At 42.5% G+C, this 5,678-nt stretch overlaps 1 non-coding gene across 1 annotated transcript; it reads left to right on the top strand.

The window, feature by feature from the left end:
* Nucleotides 1–4,952: 4,952 nt before the first annotated feature.
* LOC119933994 lies at nucleotides 4,953–5,090 on the top strand. Its single transcript, XR_005452830.1, has one exon. It is a non-coding gene; the product is annotated as a small nucleolar RNA SNORA7 (small nucleolar RNA).
* The last annotated feature ends 588 nt before the right edge of the window (nucleotides 5,091–5,678 follow it).

Below are 5,678 nucleotides of genomic sequence, written 5' to 3'. Positions count from 1 at the left end.
AATTGGTCAAACTCTCCCAATTCCTCTAGAATGACAAGTGGTTGCCCATCCACCTCTGCATGAAATCTAGGTTCCTTATCAGCTTTAAAATAATCAACTCTTCCCCTTCTACCTTACCTCCCTGATTTCCTACTACAACTCAGACCACACACTTCACTCCTCTAACACAACCTACTCGCTGTACCTCAGTGTATCTACCTGGCTGCCCTCTGTCCTGGAACTTCCATCACTCATTATATGACAAGCCTCCCTCTCCCAAGTCTAAAATTGTGTCTCCTACAAAAGGCCTTTCTTGATTTAGCCCTCATTTCCCCAACTGCTTCTCCCTTCTGAATTGTCTATTGTCTATGCATATGGATCTGTACCCTTTCTATGCACTTGATATTCAACCCATCCTCAGCCTCAGAACAGTTATGTACATATGCATCCTTTATTATAATGTTTGTTACCCCTCTAGTCTGTAAACTCTTTTTGGCCAGGGAATCTAAGTACCAACTCTGTTGTACTCTGCCAAGCACTTAGTACAGTGCTCTGTACCCAGTAAGCTCTCAATGAATTTCATTGATTAACTAATAGATTGATTCACTTTAATTCCAATATACTGCATGGGGATGATAAGTATTGTTCCCTGCAAGCCAGGTGCTAAGTATTCACTCAAAAGGCAAAAGTATATCATTATCATCTGCCTACTTTCACTGTTACATCTTAGTTCCAACTGCAAGTCTCTTCTTTCAGTCCTGGTTGCACGACCTCTTGCCAAATTTTACTTTGTGATGAAGAACCTTGGGCTTACAATTGCCTGTTGTTGGACACACCCACCACTATATGTGTAAGTCCTTGACTCCTGTGGCTTTCCTGCTTCACTTCCCCACAAACTGTTTCTAATCCTTTCACCTCAGGTCATTTGGGTTGCTTCCCTCACACTCTCAGCCCTTTGGCAGCAGGGACCCAGGGTCCGTCCCTCCATCACCATGAACTTTGAATTCTGGTGAGGTTCTGCCCCTCCCCAATGGCTCCATCCCCTCCGGCTCTCCAATATTTTTCCCACACCAACAGGAACCCAGACTCTGCCCCACTACACTCTAGAGTCTGGTGAGGGACTGACCCTTCATGGTGCTCCTTTTCCTCCTGGTCCCCAACCCTCAGCCCCATGGTCGTGGGGACTCCGGCTCTGCCTCACTGTACTTTGGAGTCTAGTCAGGGTATGAACCCATGCCTCGTCTCTTCCTAATGCTCAAGCCCCAGACCCTAGTTTTACGGTAGAAGGGAACCGAGGATGGTGAGGCCCTGTGTGCCCCACCCCACTGACTGGCTGAGGGAAACAATTGACAGCCCAGCAACCAATGTAATGACTTGGAGGGCTTGTGCCAGCATGACTGTCATGTGGAGGGCTTAGATCAATGGAAAAAAGCTTAAAAAAGTCCAGTTTTGTAGGGAACATTTGCTTTGTGCCTGGACCTATGGACATCTACTGGGACCCGATCACACCTCTGGTCGACCCCCGGCCCACGTCATCCCCCGGGCCTGGAATGCCCCCAATCCCTCTGCCCATCCGCCAAGCTAGCTCTCTTCCTCCCTTCAAGGCCCTGCTGAGAGCTCACCTCCTCCAGGAGGCCTTCCCAGACTGAGCCCCTTCTTTCCTCTCCCCCTCGTCCCCCTCTCCATCCCCCCATCTTACCTCCTTCCCTTCCCCACAGCACCTGTATATATGTATATATGGTTGTACATATTTATTACTCTATTTATTTATTTATTTATTTATTTTACTTGTACATTTCTAGCCTACTTATTTTATTTTGTTGGTATGTTTGGTTCTGTTCTCTGTCTCCCCCTTTTAGACTGTGAGCCCACTGTTGGGCAGGGACTGTCTCTATGTGATGCTAATTTGTACTTCCCAAGCGCTTAGTACAGTGCTCTGCACATAGTAAGCACTCAATAAATACGATTGATTGATTGATTGATTGATTGACCACTCAGGAGGACGTGGACATAAAGACTGGAATGGCCCACTGTTTAGGTATTTTCTACACTACTCTCCTCTTTGAAGCATTAGCAAAACCATCACATTTTTATTTTTCTCTCCATGCGGCTCCCACCTGCCCCACCTTTGTTTTGGATCCCCTGAGGCTGTCAAGGACATCAAAGCAAGAATGGACTCAGCAGTATGGGATAGAATAGTGGCAGTCTATATGACTTCAACCTCTTGTTTTTCAGCCCTCCCATATATAATTATTACAAATCTTTGGATAGCAATCCCTTACAATGCTCAGCTGCTCACTGCTAGTTCTTGATCATCATTGTTTATGATAAAAAATTGTCTTAAATTGACAAAAACAGGTATATTAATCTTTGGTCAGCCTGCAAAGATACCTTCTGCTTGTTAAATGAAAATTGATACTATTTCTGATGTTCTAGTTAAGACCACATCAGTGTTACTGTAGCAGCACATATAGTACAAGTGGAGAAGTATTTTTAGGTAATTCATTTATCTGTCAGGTCCTCACCACTTGTCTTTCCTAGAAGAATTAAGCATGTCTGTCCAGCTATTATTTATTCTTCCAAGCAACTCTTTTACAGCTTTATGGATCTGAAGTCCTGCAGGGAGTGGTACAAATCCACACATTGTACCAAAGAGCTATCTCTTTACCTTTGATCCTCTAAGAGAGCTGACAGATGTGGAGAAGATGTACTCAAGCAGTTCCCCAATGACTATATCCTACTGTTGTTGATGAAAGAGAGAAAGTTATTTCAGGTAAGGCAGACACTAAATATAACTCTCTACCAGAATTTTCCTGAAACTTATTTGACTTACTGTCATGTTTTTGCACAATTGCACCTGATATTCTCTAGACTAAGCCCATCCAGGAGATTTTGGAAGAAATACGAGCTCAGTTATATAGGAGTTCTGAAGTGTTTTCCACTGGTGGGCCTATTTACCAAAAAAAGCCACATATACACATTTCATACTGTAATTACTGAAAAACAGTTCTGAAAATGGAAATATATATTTGTGATGGAAATATATATTAAAGTAATAACAATAACAATAATAATGGTATTTGTTAAGCACTTACTATGTGCTCTACGAGCTGTGCACTGTTCTAACATTAAGTGGCATTGAAGTTCCAATTTTTGGGGAACCTGCAAATGTGATAATAATCATAATGATAATGATTAATTGTGGTAATTGTTAAGCACTTATTACATGTGTAACACTGTTCTAAGTACTGGGGTTCACATAAGATATTGAGGTCAGATATAGTCCGTGTCCCACACAGGTCTCACAATCTAAGTAGCAGGAGGAAGTACTGAGTCCCAATTTTACAAATGAGGTAACTGAGGCACAGACAAGTTACCAAAGTCCACACAGCTGGCACCTGCAGAGCTGTAATTAGAACCCAGTTCCTCTCACTCCCAGGCCTCTGCTCTTACCAAGCTGCTCTTCTAACAGAAATTATATAGATTGTTATGCAGCATGGAAAAAAGAGCTTAAAGAGTGAATGATAAATCAAATTTTCATAGAAAATATATGTCATTCAATGCTTCTATGACATGCTGGGAAGACACCATTGTGGCTACTATTTCTTAATTGAAAGCATCTGCCTATGTAAACAACACATGGACATCAGTCCAGCAATGAAGGCTTTAGAATCAAGAACATGTTCAGAATAACAGAGCATTCATTCAGTCAGTCAATCATATTTATTGAGAGCTTACTGTGTGCAGAGCACTGTACTAAGCACTTGGGAAGTATCAGTCGGCAACAGTATGGCATTAGTGGTTTGATAGTCAGGGTTAGGAGGGCTACTCCTAACCAGAATTCCCTGATTAGAACTGGCCACACACCGTCTGCTGGCAGTTTTTGTTGGGGATATTGAAAGGTAAGATATTTAGGGTTTCCTGTTGTTAGGCTCTCTTGTCCATGGTAATCATATGCATGCTGGGGCAGTATACATATGCATATAACAGATATATATATATATATATATATATATATATATATATTTATTTACTATATTACATATATATAGTGGGGCAGTAGTTGAAAAGAGCAACGTCACACCACAGGCTTGGGAATCAGAGGTTGTGAGTTCTAATTCCAGCTCCGCCATTTGTCAGCTGTGTGACTTTGGTCAAGTCACTTAACTTCTCTGTGCCTGTTACCTCATCTGTAAAATGGGGATTAAGTTTGTGAGTCCTATGTGGGACAACCTGATTACCTTGTATCTGCCCCAGTGCTTGGTACATAGGAAGTGCTTAACAAATACCATCATCATTATCATTAAAACACTGCTAATTCACCATTATTTAACTCTCAATCTTCTCATAGTTTCCTAATAATTCCCTAGGATGAATACTTTTTTTTCTCTCAATCGCCTCAAGGTTCTTTGATCCACATCATTGGGATGGGTTTAATACAATTTTCACTTGATTAGTTGGCCTTAAACTTAAGAAAGGCTTTTTCAAGCAATCAATTAATCATATCTATTTAAGCACTTACTATGTGCAGAGCACTGTACTAAACATATGGAAGAGTACAATATGACGGAGGAGGAGCCTGTAAAAGAGATGGAGAATAAGCAACCAGAGAGATCGAAGAACCAGGAGAAGACAGCATCAGTGAAGCCAAGGTTGAATAATGTTCAAGGGAGCAGTCTACTGTGGAGAAGGCAGTTGAGAGGTTGAGGAGTATTAGGTTGGAGTAGAGGCCACTGGATTTGGCAAGAAGGAGATCATTTGTGACCTTCGAGAGGGTGGTTTCTGAGAAGTGAAGAGAACAGAAGACAGATTGGAGGGTGTCAGAGAGAATTGGAGGAAAACTGGAGACAACATGTGTAGGCAACTCCTCCAAGGAACTTGGAAAGGAATGTTAGGAGGGAGATGGGGCAATAAAATGGAGGCAGTTAAAGGAGAGACTTTTTTTAAGGATAGGGATCTCAAGAGCTTGTTTGCCCCTCTCAGGGTTGCATCTGGAGAGTTTCCAGTACTCTACCAGGCTTGACTATGGGAGGGAGACTCAAGCAGAGGCATAACCCTTCCATTCCTAGCTTGGGCTTTGGCTAGCGAGTGGAAGGTAATCTGCTGAAAGTCAAAACTCACCTGTGGTAGGTAGCAGTGGCATGGGAGACAGTCGAGGACAGAGACTTAAATTTACTGCACAAACAGAGGCAATGGTAAACCACTTCCAAATTTTTATCAAGAAAACTGTATACAATATCAGAACAATTACAGATGGAGGTGGGGTTTTCTGTGGGAGATGTGTCCATGGCAGCACTATGAGTCAGAGATGACTTGGTAGCATAAGACAAGAGCATGTTTGAAAGTGATGGGGAAAAATCCACTGGAGAGAGAACAGTTGAAGACAACGATCAAGAGCAGGTGGAAGGGCAGATTTTGAGAGAAGGTTGGAGATCTCTTCTAAGATACTGCTGGAAAAGATGGGAGAGTTGAAGAAGGGGCAGGAAGAGGGAGGGGCTAGAGAGGAGCAGAGAAGATTTTAGGAAGATCATGCCTGATGGTTTCAATTATCTGTGTGAAGTGCATGGCCAGGTCATTAGGGACAAGAGATGGGGATTCAGTGGGATTGAGAAGGGAGTTAAACATTCAGAACAACTGGTGAGAGCATTGGACAATGGAGTCAATAAGGATGGAGAAATAATTTTGCTGGACAGAGGACA

The sequence above is a fragment of the Tachyglossus aculeatus genome, chromosome 1 (assembly GCF_015852505.1).
Source record: "Tachyglossus aculeatus isolate mTacAcu1 chromosome 1, mTacAcu1.pri, whole genome shotgun sequence".
NCBI classification, from domain to species: domain Eukaryota; kingdom Metazoa; phylum Chordata; class Mammalia; order Monotremata; family Tachyglossidae; genus Tachyglossus; species Tachyglossus aculeatus.
The sequence above is the reverse complement of the archived record's forward strand: the minus strand, read 5'-3'. Positions and strand labels throughout refer to the sequence as shown.